The sequence below is a fragment of the Leptonychotes weddellii genome, chromosome 1, assembly GCF_054177405.1.
Source record: "Leptonychotes weddellii isolate Sample4059 chromosome 1, ASM5417740v2, whole genome shotgun sequence".
NCBI lineage: Eukaryota > Metazoa > Chordata > Mammalia > Carnivora > Phocidae > Leptonychotes > Leptonychotes weddellii.
The window spans coordinates 86,484,808-86,505,531 of record NC_138369.1 but is presented as its reverse complement, the minus strand read 5'-3'; positions in this window follow the sequence as shown (position 1 = coordinate 86,505,531).

Sequence of the window (20,724 nt, the reverse complement as noted above, 5' to 3'; positions counted from 1 at the left end):
AATGCAATTACAGTTAAGAAAGGATAAATGGGTTTTAAGCACAGTGGGAGAAGATTCTGGCAAACTGATTTATTTCAACCAAAAATAAAGAACAGGAAAAAAGTTTTGACAATATAATAATTATAGCATATGTATTGTTATATGGTCAGGGTCCCAGGTATATCTGAAATCTACATTGCCAAACTTTCCTCCAACAGAAGGAGTGAACTCTTATATCCTTGGAGGAAAACTAGTAATGGAATGCATGGAGGTCAGCCTGGAGTAGAAAGGGGGATAGAAGTGTCCTCTACAATTTTTACAAACACTTTAATAAAATTCAATTCAGTGAGTCAAAGGAGTCTAGAGGCTCTACATTCTCCTTTGGGACCTAATTCTATTCTCCCACACTATCCTCAGATATAGTCATCTCCAATACTTGTTTAGTCATGCCATACACATGCACAATTCAGATACAGAAAAACAAAAAACAAAACAAAAAAAAACTACACCATTAAGGCAATGTAAAACAAAACTTACAAATCCCTTGTCCCATGACTACTCCCTACTAACTGCAAATCTCTGCCTAGAAAGTCTTATTTTTAACTTCCAAAAAATGTCATTGAAAATACATTAGACACAAACCAATTCATCATTTCATCTTTCAACTTTGGGAAAAAAAGGGAGGACTCAGAAAAACAACTTTGAATTCAACTCTCAAGTAAAAGCACCAAAAGGATGATTTTCATTTGTTAACATGTGCTAGTTTGCTCTCACCCTTGTGTACTTCCTTTGGGAGATTGCTAATCATTTGTAAATTGCCTCTTATAAAATTGCTTTCTATATTTAAATCTTGATTCTTTTCATAATTGTGCAGGTATTGAGCACATTTGAAAGCAGCACAAAATGATGCTGATTTGATCAACTAAAAAAATTTTAATGTGCAATGTAACAAAATACCCACTCATTCCAAGTTGACATACTTGTTGGATATACTTAATTTCCTTTTATATGTTTTGGCTACATCTACCCAGAAAATTGTAAAAAGAATTTAAGTATTATTCAATTACTCCAGAAATATAATTTAGAAAACAAAATAAAAACCAAAATATATTTTTACCATATTTCTATTCTGCAAGTGAAATCCAGATATTTGCTTAACTGTCTATGTACAGCAATGGCTATTTTTCTTTAAAAGAGTTGTTTTACTTAGCGTGGATTTTCTACTTAAAAGCACTATAGAAAGGTGAACTTTCTAATGCATACATTTATCAATGGGCCTAAAAAATGGCAATGATAATAAAAGGCAAATTTATTAAGTAAATATGTTCTACTAGTCAACAGGGGTTTGCAAATACCATGTCCAAACAACATGCCTACTGTGAGATTTATTCCTCAATCTCAAATACCGACAAGCTTCTTTCTAAAAGTTTCATTATAAACAAGTCATTGAAAAATAAAAACATATTTTCTCAGAATTATATTGAAAATATCATCATGAAAAAAGAAAAAAGTTGCCAAGTATATTTTCAGGCACAACATCAAGAAACACACAAAATTAATTGCATTTCTACTTACTAACAATGAGTATGAAGAAACCAAAATTAAACACAATACCATTTATAACAGCTCCAAAGAAAATAAGATACTTAGGCATGCAGTTAATAGCATACACAAAGAATCTGTATTCAGAAAATTACAAAATGCTGAAAGAAATCAAAGGTGACCTAAATCAGCATGACATGTTGATGTAGTGAAAAGCTCAACATAATTAAAATGTCAATTCTCCTATACTGATCTATAGTTTTAACATAATTCCTATAAAAATTCTGACAAGATTTACTTTGAAGATATAGGCAAAATTATTCTGAAATTTATATGAAAAGGCGAAGGAACAATTAAAGCTTTAATTATTTAGGATAGCTAAATAATTGGGGGAGGAAGAATAAGGGTAGGAATCAGTTTACCTGATTTTAAGACTTACTATTTATCTATAGAAATCAGGATTATGGGGGCCCCTGGGTGGCTCAGTCGTTAAGCATCTGCCTTCGGCTGGGTCGTGATCCCAGGGTCCTGGGATCGAGCCCCGCATCGGGCTCCCTGCTCCGCGAGGAAGCCTGCTTCTCCCTCTCCCACTCCCCCTGCTTGTGTTCCCTCTCTGGCTGTCTTTCTCTCTGTCAAATAAATAAAACCTTTAAAAAAAAAAAAAAGAAATCAGGATTATGTGGAAGGATAGATATATAGATCAATGAAACATAACAGAGAACACAAGAATAGACCTACATGAATATGCTTAACTGATTTTTAACAAACCTGCAAAAACAATTCAGTGGAAGCAGGATAGCCTTTTCAACAAATGGTCCTGGAGCATCGGACATCCACAGGCAAAGAAAATGAACTTTAGCCTAAGTCTCATACCTTATATGAAGTTTACCTGAAAATAGGTAATGACTTAAACATGAAATGTGAAACTATAAAAATACTGTGGGGGGATAAAAGCATAGAAAATTGTTAAGATCCAGAGGTAGGCAAAGAATTCTTTGACATTACAAAAAAAAAATGGTTCATAAAATAAAAATTTGACAAATCAGATTTCATCAAAATTAAACATATTTGGTCTGTGAAAGACTCTGTTAAGAGGATATAAAGACAAGCTCCCTACCAGCCATATGTGATGCACTGAATGTTGTATCCCTTCAAAGTTGCATGTTGAAGCTCTAACCCCCAATGTAGTGTATTTGGAGATGCGGCCTCTCAAAAATACTTAAAGTTAAATGAGGTCATTAAGATAGAACCCTCATCCAATGGATCTGGGTCCATTTACAAGGAGAAACATCAGAGAGCTCACTGTCTCTCTGCCACATGAGGACACGGTGGGAAGGTGGCAATCTGCAACCCCAGGGAAGAGCTCTCATCAGACATCAACCCTACCAGCACCTTGATCTTGGACTCTTCTTGAATAACGGTGAGAAAATAAGTTTCTCTTGTTTAAGCCACCCAGTCTGTGATATTTTGTTTTGGCAGCATGAATTGACTAATAGACCACATGTGGGACAAAGGACTAGTATCTAGAATACATAGAGAACTCTCAAAGCTCAACATAAAAGAACTATCCAATTAGAAAATGAGCAAAAGACATCGTTTATTTCATGGAACATAAAGATGGCAAATAAACCCATGAGAAAATGTTCCACATATTTATCCACTAGAAAAATGCATATTAAAACCACAGTAAGATATCATTACATACCTATCAGAACAGTTAAATAAAAAGCAGTGACATCACTAAATGCCAATGACCATATAAATAAACCAGAACACTCATACAATGTTGATGGGAATGTAAAATGGTACAGTAACTCCAAAAACATTTTGGCAGCTAAACATACAATTACTATATGACCCAGAGAAATGAAAACTCATACTAACACAAAAACCTGAACATGAATGTTTATATTAGCTTTATCTTCAATAGCCAAAAACTAGAATCAGCCTAGCTGTCTTTCAACAGAGGAATTGCTAAACAGACTGCACCATACATACCATGAAGAGGAATGGACTGAAGGTGCATGCAATCACTGGGATGAACTTCAGAGAATTTTGCTGAGGGAAAACAACTAATCCTAAAAAGTTATGTATTGTATGACTCCATCTATGTAACATTTTGAAAGGACAGAACTTTAGAAATAGAGGACAGATTAATGGTCTTCAAGTTTTAGATGGGTGTGGTTACAAAAAGACAAAAGGGAGAACTGTTCTATATATTGACTGTGGTGCTGGTGAATACACAAACCTACCTATGTGATAAAATTTTCTAAAATGAAACACAAACACAAAAATGAATACAAGTGGGGCACCTGGGTAGCCCAGTCAGTTAAGTGTACAATTCCTGATTATAGCTCAGGTCATCATCTCAGGGTCCTGGGATAGAGCCCCACAGTTGGACTCCATGCTCAGTGGGGAGTCTCCTTAAGATTCTCTCTCTCCCTCTCCCTTCCCACCATGCTCATTATCTCTCCCTTTCTCTCTAAAATAAATAAATGTTTTTAAAAAATGAGTACAAGTAAAACCAGATAAATCTGAATAAGATCAATGGATTGTATCAATATCAATATCCTCACTTCAATATTAGCTTTATAAAATATTATCACTGAGGACACTGGATAAAATGTACATGAGATCACTCTGTATTATTTTTTAGAACCATATATGAATCTATAATTAGCTTCATAAAAATTCTAGTTTAAAACATCAAGGGAAAAGAAAACTCTAAATCAGTTGAATGTCCTCTAATAACAGAATAACAATGTATTATCTGACATCCATCTATACCATGGATCTTTATGTTGCAATTAAAAAGAATGAGTTAGAGGTTTTTCTCCAACTGATTTGGTGAAATTTCATGATACATTGCTAAGTATTAAAAATATAAATTAATGGATATAATTTCATATATATATTCCATAATATTCTATATATGACTATATGAGGATAAAGAGGCATTCAGAATAATACATCAGGTGACTGACATTAGTTCCTAGAGGAGATGGGAAGAAAAGCAAAAAATATATCCAATGCTCCACTCCAGGTACCATGTCTTCTTTCCAGACAAGAATGAAAAAGTTAGGAAGTGTGTATAAGCTGTTTGTTTCTTCCTCCTTCCCACCCCAGAATATAATATATCTCCCAGAAACTCACCCAGAAGAGTACCTTATGCATCTCACTTGTCTGAATGGGGTCATGTGGCTACCCTGTAGGTTGTGGAGAGGTAGGTAATTTTAAATGGACACTTTGCTATCACATCCAAAATTAGGGTTATATTAGTTTTTAAAAATGGAATAAGAATTAACTAAACACCTAGCAATATCTAGTACTGTAAGCATATATACTGAATTAAATAATAAATATCACATGTTCACAAATGCACACAATATTCATAAAGTAACTGCCCAATCAGCACCTCAGTGTCTTCATTTGTAAAATAATTGGTATGGTTTTCCACGACCACTGATGTTTCCAAGCTACTGACAAGAGTAATCATGTTGATTATTCATGTTAGTTCACTTTAATTTGTGGAAAACACATGTAACTAATATCTATGCAAAAAGACCCACCTACACAAACATACAAATATGTATACACTCACAGCATCTAAATAAAACATAGGATAATTTATTAAAATTTAAATAATTAAAGAGAAGATACATAACCAATGTCTCTGTTCTCTAACATCATATACGTGTCACTTAAAAATATCTGATTAGTATATATACTATTAATTCTGAGATAAGTAAAATCACACTTATTGGGAAAGCAATAACAAAAATGCAAAACATTTTTGCTCTTGTAGAATTTACATTATAAGGTAGGGAGAGGGAAAAAAAATGCAGTATAAGCATAGACAAGCTGTTAAAAGCCAGAAAGAAGAGATAAAGCAGAGTCAGACTTTTGAAAGAGGGTGAATATCTCAGTGCAGTTCTTGAGCAGAGGCCTAAAGCACCTGCAGTGGCAATGCAGGTATCTGGGGACTGTGCTTCAGGGGAGGGAAAATCTGCCAAAGCCTGCAGTGGTAAAGTGCTCTGGACACAAGGAGGTCATTGAGGCTGGAATGTAACAGGGGGTTAGTGGGAGAGGGTATCATAGAGCCATTAGGCCATGATAAGGAAGTTTGATTTTGTTCTTGGTGCAATAAGAAGTCACTGAAAGACTTTGAGTGAGCAGAGAAAAGATCTGCCATGTTTTCATGATGATTCCAGATGATTCTGGATGCTGTGCTGAAAATAGATTGCAATGGAGCAAGAGTAGACTCAGAGTGTGTTAGGAGGAATCGTAATCATCAGAGCAGGAGACAGCAGCTTGCCCTAGAACGGCAGCCATAGATGTAGCAAGAAATCCAGAGAATCTGTATACGTTTCAAAGGTAACAGGAGATAGAGTTCATGTGTCTTTATAAGAGAAAAAATTCAAAGACAACTGTATAGATAGATGTTGTGATAACGTTTATGCAACTCAATCTAGGGAGCAAAAAAAAAAAAAAGAAAAGGACTGTATTTGTCAAGGTCCTCTCAAGAAGTATCAATCTACTCTGAATGTATAACAGAAAGACTTTAACAAAAAGAAGTCATCCCTTAAGGAAATGATAAGGGCTACTGAAGAACCAGAAACTAGCACCAGTACAAGGTGTTACCAGCCCTGGGATCTCCGGGTCTGGGGAAGAGGAAGAAAAAGTGTTATCCAAGAAAACGGCAGTGAGAGTAGAAGCCATGGAGAAAGGTCCCCATTTCCCTATCTCTCCTTCTAGAAGATCTGCCATCATAGTGGCGATAAAGGACCACCATGGAAAATGTAGCTGCAGGAGAGGTTAAGGGAAGAAATATCACAACTTACTTTCTTTCTGCCTTCTAATCTACCTGTAGTCCCTGGTTGCCAAATCCAGCAAGAAGCTAACTAGCCAGGGAACCTGGGTGAGCAGCAGAGGAAGAGGTTAGAGTTGGCCTCACTGGGTGGGGATGGAGGGGGGAGATGGTAGATAACCAGTAGAGAGGGTGCAATGAGTTTTATCTTGAGTCTTACCTTCATTGAGTAAAGGGTCACAAAAGTAGGAATATCGGTAATTTCTTAATAAGTGAGTAAATATTTATAAGGTGATAAGAAGGCAGTGTCATAGGGAAGATAAGAATATAGTCATGGTCAGCCCACCCCACCCACTTTGAAGAGAACAGATAATAATCTTTTCCACTAACATCTGACAACTTCCTGTTTCATCAGAGCCTGACCCAAGCATGTGACTGACTTAGCACATTTTCCTCTTTTTTAAAGATTTTATTAATTTTTAATATTGCACAGCATCATTAATACATTCTCAACTGAAAAGATTTAAACATTATAAAAAAGCTACAGCCTCTGTTGACCGAGCCCCCAATTCAAATCCTCCAAATGCAACTATTTTTATAAGCGTGAGAATGTATACTTTCAGCTTTTGTGCTAATATATTTAAATAAATATAGATATAGTCAAAAGAAAATATATCTGTATTGATATATTTAATGAGCCAGCCAGCCCTGACTTCTCCCCTAAATCCAGACATCTGTATCTCACTAACTAGTAAGCGTCTCCACTGGGGTATCTAATATGCCCCCAACCTTCTGACCATCCTTGATTCCTTTGATTGTTTTTGTTCCTTTTTTTTAAATCACTGGGAAAGTGAGCAAAAAGCTCAAGTCTTTAAAAAAATCAGCATTCATCAGAAGTGTTTTTCATTAAAGTCCTTTTATTTTCTGCTCAAGGGAGCATTAAGTGTCAGGTATTAACCGCACTGGTTTCACAGCCCCCTGCTGGTGAAGCCTCCACATCAATCACTGGAGAGGTCCAAGCAGAGACTTGAGAGATTGCTCCTCCATCCTCCAGCATAAAACAGGTAGGTGACAGAGAGGCCCATCTGAGGAAAGCCTTAACACTACTAAACATGGAGAAATGAATAGTTAAAAAAAACAAAAACAAAAACAACTCCACCCTCTTCATTCCATACTCTTTGTTTTATTTCCTTATCAAAACTCAAATAAATAATCTTATAAGGATGAAGTAGGCTGACTAATGCAGAAATGGACAGAACCTGCAGGCACATCCTTGCCCATCTGTGCTGGAATGCTTCAGGCACACCCAGAGGTGGTGTTCCAACACTTACTGATATAAAGTATTGTCCCAGAGAAAAAATACAGAAAAGCTCTCTGTCTCCACAAATTGGTCCAAGTGTCCCTGACAAATTACTAGAGCAGAAAAGATAGATCCAGGAACAAGAGACTCACAGCAGACCCTATGTTATGTAGGACTTTTGTACATGATTCAACCATACAAACTGTATTCTGGGAAATCTAAGACAATGCATTGTATTTTGCATTACTTTAAAATGTTTAATTCCCTTGTAAGACTGTTGACACATTTTAATGAGATAATACAAGTAAACCACTTATTATTCTGAGTGGCATATGAATAGAGCCTACTTATTCTCATCATTAATGTAAAAATTAATTAATTTAGGTAATTACCTTGCATCTCATACTTTTTGCCTAAAAATAAAATTCCAAGCATATAATTAATAATTATCTTTGTCCTTTAAAAAAATTAGATGTCATCCTCAGCATAATAATGAGTAAGCTTTGCCTTTTTTCAAAACTAATTGAGAGTCACATTACAAGGATTCAGATTATACTTGAATTTTATTCGAGGTGACATTGCATGTCCTCAAAGTGCATTTTTAAAGACGCAATAATAAAATGCCAACAAATTAAGAGTAATGGTTAATTGCTATTGACTGACCTAGGAAATGTTCCTATTAAGAATATTTTCAAATTCTACACTGAAGATAAAAAAATACAAAGAACTAAGAGTTGCTTTAGTTATCTCAGAATACAAACAATTTTTATAGACAGAACACAAATTGCATTTTTAAACTGAAGTCAAGGGATAAGTGTTAAGATTTTTAAAAGAAACTGTGCAACAAGCCAAGCCATAAAAATGTGGGGTTGGCAGCCTGCTGTAAATTTTTCTGGCAGTTATGTCTGTAATCCTAAATCCAAGTTACTGAAACCCTGTAATACAATAATAATAAAAGCAATGCAGCGTGAGCACAAGGCCTGTCAGATTTATGATGAGATGGTGTCTTCCATGAAAGGAACACACCAAATCAAATTAGTGGAGGGGAGATTAATAGAATTTCATCAGTTTCTAGCATGGAGACTATAAGCTGCCTCATAAATTTCCTGTGCCCTGAAAGGAAATGGCGTGAGCCCTTTTGAAGCTGAGCACATAAAAGACCACCACAAGTGGCCTTAGCTGTTGTGAGGTAAAGTTATTTTGGGAGGCCTCAGTTGAACAAGGGTAGGGGGCCAAGCTTCTCATATAGCATTACCACCCTGCCTCAGATGGGCAGTGTATCATGGTGGTTACAAAGTTGAACTCCAGAGCCGGATTGCTGGGGTTTGAACTCTGGCTCCATCACGTGAAGTGTGGTGATTGAAGTGTGGATTTAGGAAGCTCTAACTCAAGGACCTTGGGTGATTTTCTTGGCACCTCTGGGTATGGTAATAGAGCAGGTAGATTGATAGTATAATGAATGGTAGAGTCATAAGAATTAATATAGTAAATAAATTAGAAAGGGCCAAAAAAGTTAGCTAATGTTACCAGCGTTATTCTCCCACACCCTCTAATCCCTATCTGAAAGACTGTGCTGATGAATTAAAGACAAAAGGAAAAATAAAAAACAAAGTGGAGTTTCACAATCCAGACTCAACTAAGGAAGGTGGGACAAAGGAAGGGAGACATCAGTGGAAAGGATTTTCTATCACTGATAAGGGAAGTGTGACTTTAGGATGTTCTAAGTTTCCTAGAGTTAGCATTCAAGCAAAAGTCAGTGGACTCCTTAGGGAGATGAAATGAGCCTTAGAGGTTGGCCCAAAGAGACTGTGTCCTTCAAAGCCAAGAGTTATAATAATAAAGACTTACTAAAAAAAAGGTGTGGGGGGGATTACAGGCTACTTAAGAGTTAATCCCTCCAACAGAAAATCCCAACTGTATTGGGCTTTTAACTGCCTATTTATTTTATTTAGTAAACACTACCCTGCCTTCAAAGCCATGGGATCTGCTTGCTTCGGTTTTGTTTGTTTTATTTAGAATTATTCAAATCCATTTTCTATGAGAATTTCATAACTGATTTGGTATTCGAGAACCCAAGGGATTTTTGAAGACATCATAGCACCATATATTTGTATCTTTGGTCTGAAACTACCTATTGCCAAATTGGTGTGATTTTTATGACGTTTCTGCATTTAGGGGAGAAGAAAAAGATGCTGAGTATCACCTTTTCCCCACAGAAAGGGGCAGAAGGCAGAGATGTAAAAATGAATCATGACAGAAGATAAAACAACCAAACACATTAACAGCACTCTAAAGATCTACCACAGATGTTATTCCTTGAGAGCCATACTGTCTTGACCTATTCTTATTTTTCAGGTAAGATTAAGATTGCTCTGGGGCATGGATGGTATGTCACACTTCCTTGTTGCCTTATTCACTGGCTAGCACAGTCCTGCGCCTCTCCTCTCCACCTGTATTCACTCCCTCCATGACCACAGCTAGTCTAGTCTTTCAAATACCTTCTATTTGATTCAGACACTTCTATCTTCATTCCTGACCTCTCTCCTAACTTGAGTCTTAAATGTCCAGCTGCCTACTTATTTGATTTGACGATCTAATATGCCTCAGGGCATGCTCCAGTGAACTCTTGACTTTAAGCTCTGTAGTGGACAGCACCGTCCACTGTAGCTGGTGCTCTATCCAGTGCCCCTGAGATTCCTCTTTCCTGTTTTCTGTGCCTATCCCGAAAGCTTCCACACGCTTTGAGTCTAGTGGATTGTACCTGTAACTTTATGTCTTAGTCTACTCAGGCTGCTATATCAAAATACCAGAGATTGGGTGCCTTAAATAACTTAAATTTATTTTCTCTCACTTCTAGGGGCTGGAAAGTTTAAGATCAAGATGCCATCTGATTTGGCTCCTAGTGAAGACCCTCTTCCTGGTTTGCAGCTGCCAGCCTTTTCTCTTGTCCTCACAGAGCAGAGAGAGTGATCTCTTTCTCTGCCTCTTGTAAAGCCAGTTAATACCCATTATGATGACTCTATTCTAAGGAACTCATCTAACACTATCTCCCCAAGGCCTCGTCTTCGAATGCCATTCTATTAGTGGTTAGGGTTTCAACATATGATTTTGGGTTGGGAAAGCAAAATTCAATTCACAGCACCTTCTTAAAAAGGATAGCCCTTGGGCTACTGGAGTCGCCTAGAAGTCACAGGGAGACTGAAGTAACTGGGAGTTTCTGTTCCTCTCCCTGAACCCCAGCAGTTCATACCCAAATAGTCTTAAGGCAGGAAAAGCTCTCAGATGCAATTTATGCTCCAGAGCTCCTATCATATCAGACACAGTTTGGGACGTAGCCTGCCATGGCACCCTTACTCGGCTTTCTCTCTTTCCCTTTCCTACTTCTCCCACTTTCTCATCATTCTCTCTTGGAAGTATTTCCTTAGCAAATCACTTGCACACAAATCCTAATTTCAGGAATGGCTTCCAACCTAAGATACACACAAAAACACTTTTCCTCTCCCAAGGGCTCCTTCATTAGCACTTCTCCCTCAATAGGACCACCATTAAATCTCGTTCCTCAACCCTCCAACCTTGTCATCATGCTTGATTTCTTTTTCTCTCTACCTTACACATGATCTATCAGAGTCTTCGTGGCTCTACCTTCAAAATATACTCAGACACTGACCACTTCACGGACCTTCACTGTCACTCTCTTAGTTAGGTGATCATATAATTTACTATCTTTGCAAGTGAAAGGAAGTGCTACTGATAATTATGTGGTAACAACAGGTACAAACTAGGACTCTCCCCAGCAAACTGGGACTTATGCTTCCCCTAACCTTGGTCCTATCTACTATCTCCGTTTGGACAACTGCAAAAACTATTTGTCTTCAGTCTTGACCTATGTCTATTCTCTAAGCAGTAGCAAAAGTGATATTTTAAAAATGCAAGTTGAGTCATGCCTCTCCCCTGCTCATAAAACTTCCAATGTCTTCACATCACACTAGAATAAAATCCAAACTCTTTACCAATGTGTAAAAGGCCCTGTATGTTTTGGCATCTAACTACTTTATTGAGTTCCCGCCACACTGAACTGTTTGATATTCTTTTTTTTTTTTTTTTCCAATTGAACTATAGTTGACACACAATGTTACATTAGTTTCAGGTATACAACATATTGATTCCACAAGTCTATATGTTATGTTATGCTCACAAGTGTAGCTACCATCTGTCACCATACAACACTATTACAATACCATTTACAATATTTTCTATGATTTTATTCCTGTGACTTATTCATTCCATAACTGGAAGCCTGTACCTCCCACTCCCCTTCATCCATTTTGCCCACTCCCCCACCTCTTGCCTCTCTGGGGAAGATGTGGAGAAAAAGGAACCCTCATGCACTGCTGGTGGGAATGCGAACTGATACAGCCACTATGGAAAACAGTATGGAGGTTCCTCAAAAAATTAAGAATAGAAATTCCATAAGATCCAGTAATTCTGCTACTGGGTATTTACCCAAAGAAATGAAAACAAGAATTCAAAAAGATATATACAATCCTGTGTTTAATGCAGCATTATTTACAATAGCCAAGATATGGAAGCAACTCAAGTGTCCATCACTAGACAAATGGATAAAGAAGATGTGAGATAGATAGATATATGTCTATATATATGTCTATATATATATAATGTCTATATATATGTCTATATATATATATATAATATTACTCAGTCTTTGACGTTATTTTAATACTCCAGGCACATTCGAGATCCCAGATAGTCCCATCTCTTGATTACTTATTCCTCTCAGATCTCTATTAGGCTGTATAAGACACATCCACCCTCCTCTCCACTTCACACACTGATTCTCTTCTCTGCTCTATATTCCTTTGTAGCAGTTATAACAACATGACATATTACCTTTCTTTGTTTATTCTTATTAATGACACTCCCCCTCACTAGGATGAGAGTCCAGTTCATCGAATTTTTTTTAAAGATTTTATTTATTTATTTATTTGACACAGAGAGAGAGACAGTGAGAGAGGGAACACAAGCAGGGGGAGTGGGAGAGAGAGAAACAGGCTTCCCACTGAGCAGGGAGCCCGATGCGGGGCTCAATCCCAGGACCCTGGGATCATGACCTGAGCTGAAGGCAGACACTTAATGACTGAGCCACCCAGGCGCCCCAAGAGTCCAGTTCAAAGACCTGCCCTTGGTCCCAGGAGCTGAAACAGAGCTGGCACTCAGAAATATTTGTTAAGTTATAGCAAGTCCTCATCAAGTTCTAAATTCCCCTTTTAATATTCATTTTTGTGCACTGCTTTAGCTCAGATTCTTTCTAGTTTTCTAAAAAATATATAGATTCTAAAATATAATTCCATCCTCTAATCTCTTTTCATTTTAGACTTAATTATGGAATTCAATTTCTTATGGATTTGATGTTAATTTTAGAGACAAAATGAATTATTCACATTTAAATGAATAAGAATAACTGAGAGAATTTAAATATGTACATTATTTAATAACAACACATTACAATTTCTCAGAAACACAATAGAAACATAATCTCAACCTTTGAAAACTTCTACATCTTGCCATCATTTTTATCTCAATTTGAATAAATGGTTCTTTTATTTGTAATGAGCGTGCTTATAACAGCTAATATCTTTTAAATACTATGTTCCAGAGTATAATTTAGGCATGCATAATTCTGAAAAATGAGTTTTGGAAAGGTAACCCAAAGTGTTCCCTGCCAAAATTCTGAGAATTTACAGAAAATGTTGGGAACATCTTTTGTGTATTCCCTCCCCCATTTACTTAACCCTTCTTACCTCTTCAGGACCTTTGTGCCTCAACTAGAAAGTTTACTTCCCTTATATTTTAGCTTTAAACATATTGAGATGATATTATCATATTAAAAAAAATGTTCTCCTGCCCAACATACCACTTTTAGCCACTAACCTATCTTTTTTATACATACGTATAAACATTTCAAAGGATGGAAGCAGAATATCTAGGAATTATTAGACACTGAGGTAAGCACACTCATCCCATAGATTTGATGCTATATTCTACTAAAATGTACTAAGACATAATCTACTTGTTGAACACCCATCCCCATCATGATTTTTCTCCTATTTTAAGCCATACATAAAGAACAAAAAAATATATAAAGAATATAAATAAATTCTCACTTTAATGGAAACAATCTAGATACATATGGAGTAAAATATGAAAATCTTTATGTTCAAAACCTCCAAACACTCTAAGGAAGAAGTCACTGTGAATAGTTTGGTGTATGTCCTTGTCTCTCTTTTTTCTTTTAGATTTATTTATTTATTTGAGAGAGAGCGAGCAAGCGAGAGGGGCAGAGAGAGAGGGAGAGGCAGACTCCCTGCTGAGCAGGGAGCCCGATGTGGGGCTCGATTTCAGGACCCCGAGATCATAACCTGAGCCGAAGGCAGACACTCAACTGACTGAGCCACCCAGGCATCCCTATGCTTATCTCTTTCTTATGTAACTATGTGTGCATGTGTACATATGCATATATTTGTTTACTTCAATGACATCATACCAAATGTGTTTATCTATGCCAGTACAGAGTTCCTTTTTTAGTATACTGCTTTATATATATACATAGCCTATATGTATTACTGTTTTATATATATACATAACCTATATGTATTACAATTTTCCCTAGCTCTCTTTGACTTTATGTAATTTCCAATTTATAACTATTGTAAAAAATTTTTCAACAAATAGCCATGTAGATAAATCTTTGTGCACATGTGTCTGCATGCTTGTATGTAAGGTTCATAAAAGAGTAAGTTTTGAGTAAACTATTATATTCAGTTCTTCTTTTGATATATTCTGCCCAACTGTTGTCCAAAAACATTGCTTCAATTTACACTTCCACCAAGAGTGCAGGAGAAGAATACCTATTTCTTCAGTAAACAATACTACCAGTATTTTAGATTTTTGCTCATACAGTGGCTAAAAACCAATGTTTTATGGTTGTTTCAATTTGCATTAATCAATCAGAAAGTCTTTAGTCTACATCTTTAAATAGGAAAATATGATTCATTGATATTATTGTGATACTAATATATTTAAACTTAGCCCCTCTTTTGTACACTATTTGCCTGCTTGCTTTCTTATATTTTCCATTCCACCTGAGACTTTCTTGCCTTTAATAGTTTTGAAAGTACTTTATTTCAACTTCCAAGTTTTAGTTGCATATTAGATATATAACATCTATGCTAATAATATTAAGCTTTTAGGTGTTTAGTATGCATATATACACTTGATTTTTACTTATAATGTCTACAGTTAATCAGTACTAATCACTTTTTCTCCACCTATCTCCTCCATGGTGAAATCATCTTACTTTGAAAAACTTTATTTCATAGGAGGTGAAAAAGTATTCAAGTTGAGGTAAAACTTGCAAGCAGTTAAATGAGATCTTAAATGTACAATTTAATAAGTTTTGATAATGCAAACAGATGTGTAATCGCCACCTCAAAGTGCAGAAGATTTCTTTCATTTCAGAAAGTTCCTTTATATCCCACTTCAGTCAACCACACAATGCTTAGGCAACCACCATTCTCATTTCTGTAACCAAAGATTAGTTTTATCTGTTCTTGAACTCCATTTCAATGAAATCATAAGGTTTGTACTATTTCCTCTATATCATTTAACTCAACATAAGTTTTGGGAATTTATCAATTGTTATTTATATATTTTATTCTCATTGCTGAATAGTATTCCATTATATGGATATACTACAATATTTTCATCCACTTTCCTGTTGATGGACATTTGAAATGTTTTCAGTTATTGGCTGTTATGAATCAAGCAGCTATAAGATGACATATGAAAGCCTTTCTGAGGGCATATGTTTTTATTTCTCTTAAGCAAATACCCAGGAAAAGACACCATATTATGGGATGGGTATATTACCTGTTCAACTTCATTAAAAAAAAAAAAAAAAACGCTGCCAGCTGGTATTTCAAAGGAATTGTAATGTAATACTATTATCAGCAATGTTTGAGAATACTAGTTTGAGAATACTAGAATATTCTCATTAACATTTTCACTTCTCAGTTTTTTCAATTTTTTTAAGACATTGAAGTGAGTGTAAAATCCTGTCACACTGAGGTTTTATATTTGCATTCCCCCTTTCAATAATGATGTTTAGAAACCCTGAGGTGTAATTGGCCATTCATATTTTTTTTAGTATGTTATGTTAATCACCATACATTACATCATTAGTTTTTGATGTGGTGTTCCATGATTCATTGTTTGTGTATAACACCCAGTGCTCCATGCAGTACATGCCCTCTTTAATACCCATCACCAGGCTAACCCATCCCCCCACGCCCCTCCCCTCTAGAACCCTCAGTTTGTTTTTCAGACTCCATAGTCTCTCATGGTTCTTCTCCTCCTCCAATTTCCCCCCCTTCATATTTTTATTGTGAACTCTCTAGTCAATTTTTTTTTTTGCCCCTTTAATTGGGCTGTTAGTCTTTTTCTTATTGATTTATGTTATTTGGATATTTTGCAATTTTTTTTTCTTTTTCTTTTTTTAGGGGCACCTGGGTGGCTCCGTTGGTTAAGTGCCTGACTCTTGATTTTAGCTCAGGTCATGATCTCAGGGTCATGAGATCGAGCCCCGAGCTGGGCTCACATGCTGGGTGTAGAGCCTGCTTAAGATTCTCTCTCTCCCTCTCCCTCTGTTTCTGTCCCTGATCTCTCTCAATTTTTTTTTTTTTTCAAATACACATAGGCAAATATTTTCTCCCAATCTATAGCTTGCCTTTTCATTGTTTTGGTGGTGACTTTTGAAGAATAGAAGTTTTAACTTTAACAAACCCAGTACATCTGGGGCACCTGGGTGGCTCAGTCACTTAAGCATCGACCCTTGATTTCATCTCAGGTCATGAACTCAGAGTCCTGGGATGAGCCCTGAGTTGGGCTCTGTGCTCAGTGGGGTCTACCTGAGGATTTTCTCACCCTCTTCCTCTGCCCCTCCCCCTGCTCACACTCTAAAATAAAATAATCTTTAAAAACAAAACAAACCAAATACATCTGAAACTAATGTAACATTGTGTGTCAACTATAGTTAAATTTAAAAAAATTTAAATAATTTAAAAAGGATCTCTAATGTAAAAGGAGAAAAGTTCAATCAATAAAGCTACAACTAATTGTTATTTTAAGCCTACCTACTAATTATTGGATGAAGTACATAGTCAAACCTCAATTACATGCTATTTATAAAAAGCTAACAATGAGATATATGGCAAAACTATATTCAGAGTAATGCTGATTATGTAAATTTGTTTATTTGAAAAATAAAAATCAATGCAAATTAAAAAATCATTTCATATTTTTTCTCTACCATTTTTTTTCTTTCAAGCATAGTACTTATTGTGCCCTCATGAAGAAATCTTGCCTATCCAAAATCACAAGTACATTTTATATTTTCTTCTAGAAGCTTTATGGCTTTAGTCTGTAATCCAGCTTAATTTTTATGTATGATGTGAAGTAGGAGTCAAAGTTCATTTTCACCCATATGGATATCCAGTTATTCCAGTATCATTGGGATTCATTTTTAACTTTTTAAGAGTTTGACATACTGATTAAGAGTGCATGTTCTGGGCTCAAGTAACTTATATTTATTTAAATCTAGTTTCCACCACTATCTACCCATATGACACTGATCACTCTATCGAACTTTTGTCTCTATTAGCTCAACCTTAAAGTATGGATAATAGTAGTACATATTTCTGAGTTTTTTCTTCTTTTAATTCAATTTTTGAGGTTAAATACTATAATATGTATAAAGTTCCTCATATAAAACTTGGTATATAGTAACTTTCTGGAAATGCTAGTTTATTAAAAAAAATAATTATTTCAGAAATAATATGTGTTATATCTGATATAGGATTCTGATTTCTTACATATAAAAATCAATTTTCCTTAAATATTTTTAATGTTGGGCGCCTGGGTGGCTCAGCTGGTTAGGCGACTGCCTTCGGCTCAGGTCATGATCCTGGAGTCCCGGGATCGAGTCCCGCATCGGGCTCCCTGCTCGGCAGGGAGTCTGCTTCTCCCTCTGACCCTCCTCCCTCTCATGCTCTCTGTATCTCATTCTCTCTGTCTCAAATAAATAAAAAATATATATATATATTTTTAATGTTAATATGGTCTAGTCTAAAAGTCATTTTGAAATAACTGTCACAAAATTTTGAATATACTGATAAAATCTTCTTATAGTCTTGTTGATGAGAACTAAAGCTAATCCAATTGTAGTTCTTTCATAAATTGACTTTTTATCTTCTCCAGAAATTTTTAGAATTTTTGCTGTATATCTTGTGATCTGAAATTCTATTGGAAAGTTGGTGTTCTTTCATTGACCTTCTTTGGGATTACATCATCCTTATTTGCATAACCACAGAACCTACCAAGATAGATAGACATATTGATTATTTATTTAAATAGGTCCACACTGTAAGGTAAATTTTTTTTAAAAAGAAAAAATAAGAAAACTTTGATAAGATTTTAATAAGACTTTAATAAGAAATCAATGTAGAAATGGTTTTAATTACCTGCACTTTTATAGTTTATTAATCTTATAAAATCGAAATAAAGCACTGCTCAACTGCTGGATCTGGAAAAATGGTTGTGATATCTTAAAAAATTATGCATTTAATATGTAAAGCCCTAAATAAATGAGAAAATTCTGTTAACTCTGTAAATGATAAGATTAATTATTTATTTTATATCTTTGCATAATTTATCATATTTATTGTTTTTTTAATCATCTCATTCAATCTGTACAACAGTCCTAAAAGGTGGTATCTTATCAAGGGTTCCCCCTAGACAGTTGATTCCCAGGGTTGTTAGAACAAAAGTCATTTTGCAATAAAACTTTCTGTCTTTGGTCACCAGCTGTTCTGGAAATTAACTGAAGCTCATACACATTAGTAAAAAAATGATGGTGGTAGGGCGCCTGGGTGGCTCAGTTGGTTAAGCAACTGCCTTCGGCTCAGGTCATGATCCTGGAGTCCCGGGATCGAGTCCCGCATCGGGCTCCCTGCTCGGCAGGGAGCCTGCTTCTCCCTCTGACCCTCCCCCCTCTCATGTGCTCTCTGTCTCTCTCATTCTCTCTGTCTCAAATAAATAAATAAAATCTTCAAAAAAAAAATGATGGTGGTAACTTGATTACAGTATAACAGATTCAGTTAGGATCCAATGTTATGGTTGAAATGCAAGAGTGTAACTGGCTCTCAGCAGTATGTTTTAGAAGATTCGATTAGCTACTTGGTTTGGCAAGTATAGCCCCAGGACTCCTGGCTAGTAGCATAGAAGTTAGGACTAAATCCAACTGATATCCTAAAATCAAAGGCCTTGTATTCAACTCTCAGGATCAGCCTGGTGTCCCGGGATATAACCCTCTCTGTTTGAGAGTCTCTTTTCCACTTTTTCTCCTTTGCACAAGAAATTATACAGTTCACTTAGGGGCCAAATGGCCCCTCCTAATCTTTGCCATTGGAGTGTATGAGATTCTGCTTAGATTTACAAGAAACAACTCCTTCTGTCTGTGGCTCAGGACACTCCTATTTCTTCCCAACCTGTCTGTGGAGGACAGGAGGTAGCAATAACATTTATTGATATTTCACCTTTACCTTGTGAGTTTCTGTTCTCTGTGTAAAGGCTGTCATATTGGAGGCCATAAAACTAGAGTCCTTTATCAGTCCTTTGTCAGCCTAATTCAAGAAGAATATATAGTTTTTCAAAGTAAAGTTTAATATAAAACCAGCTTTTTCTTCTCTTACACACACACACACACACACACACAGTGTGCCCACCTTTGCTATGTAAGATTATGCTAGTATCTCAGGAAAGGGAATTTTAAAATGGATTTCATAATATAGGTCAAGTAACACATAATGATCTAGACACATTTTTCCCCTTTGCTTTATGGGAAATGTTTCTCTCCTATCATCACAAGACTGTCATTTAAGAAGCATATTTGTTCCAAATGATCTTTTCTGTAAATTCAGTATATAATTCCAAATATATTTGGAATCACAAACTCTTCATTGTGGACCTTCTCCATGAAAACAACCATGTAACAGAGTTCACATGAAGTTTATCTTTTTGGTCATTATCGTTATCTTGCTGAGTTATCGAAACTATAAGAATACATTTACAATTGCATAAATGGACATTTTGCCCACATAGTTATAATTTAGTATTCAATAATGGTCCTCTGTGTTTGAGTATTCCACTAAATGAGTTTCCACACCAACGAATTTCTAAGTATGCCCTTTCTTCACATCTTAAAAATGAAATACTATTTTTCTTTAACTTCAAATGTGTAGATTTAACTGCAATTCTAAGTTTAACAGTACACACATTTCACTTTTTAAAATATTATTTCTCCCAAAAGAATAAAACTAAATTGCATATATGTGGAAATATAATAACAGCAACTAGCATTGATTGAAAGCTTACTGTATGCAGATAGTGTTCTACTCCTGTATTTCAAATCTACATCTTTGAAGTAGGGTCTATATCATCCATTTTTCTAACAGGGAAGAGTTAAGTAATATAAGTAACTTGAGTATCTTCCCCAACATGACACAACTGTTGAGAATATGCACATATATTTGCATAATTAGGCTTTAATATAGGAAATAATACATTTTAATAAACTCATATCTTATCTCAAACCACAGCCTTGAAAATAACCTAACTATACCCTTAAAAATAACCTATAAAATATAGTCTTGGTTTAACCCATTTTCAGAGATTACATAAAATGTGATGACAATAGCAACATAATAATCAGGCGACATTCAGCACATTTTGACTTTCTTCAGAGACATAAACCCTTAATTGTTATGTATTTCTCTTAAACTGAATACTATAGGTTGTAAATTCATGTGGGACTCTAATTTAAATTCTACATAAATCAATTGAGAAAAAGATACTGATTAATGTGTTTTAAACAAATCTAAGTCTGGTATCGTCAGGGATCCCAAATGATGGCTAAAAAAGAATCTGTTGGATTTGCTTCAACTGCTCCCCTAAAGTTTTGTTT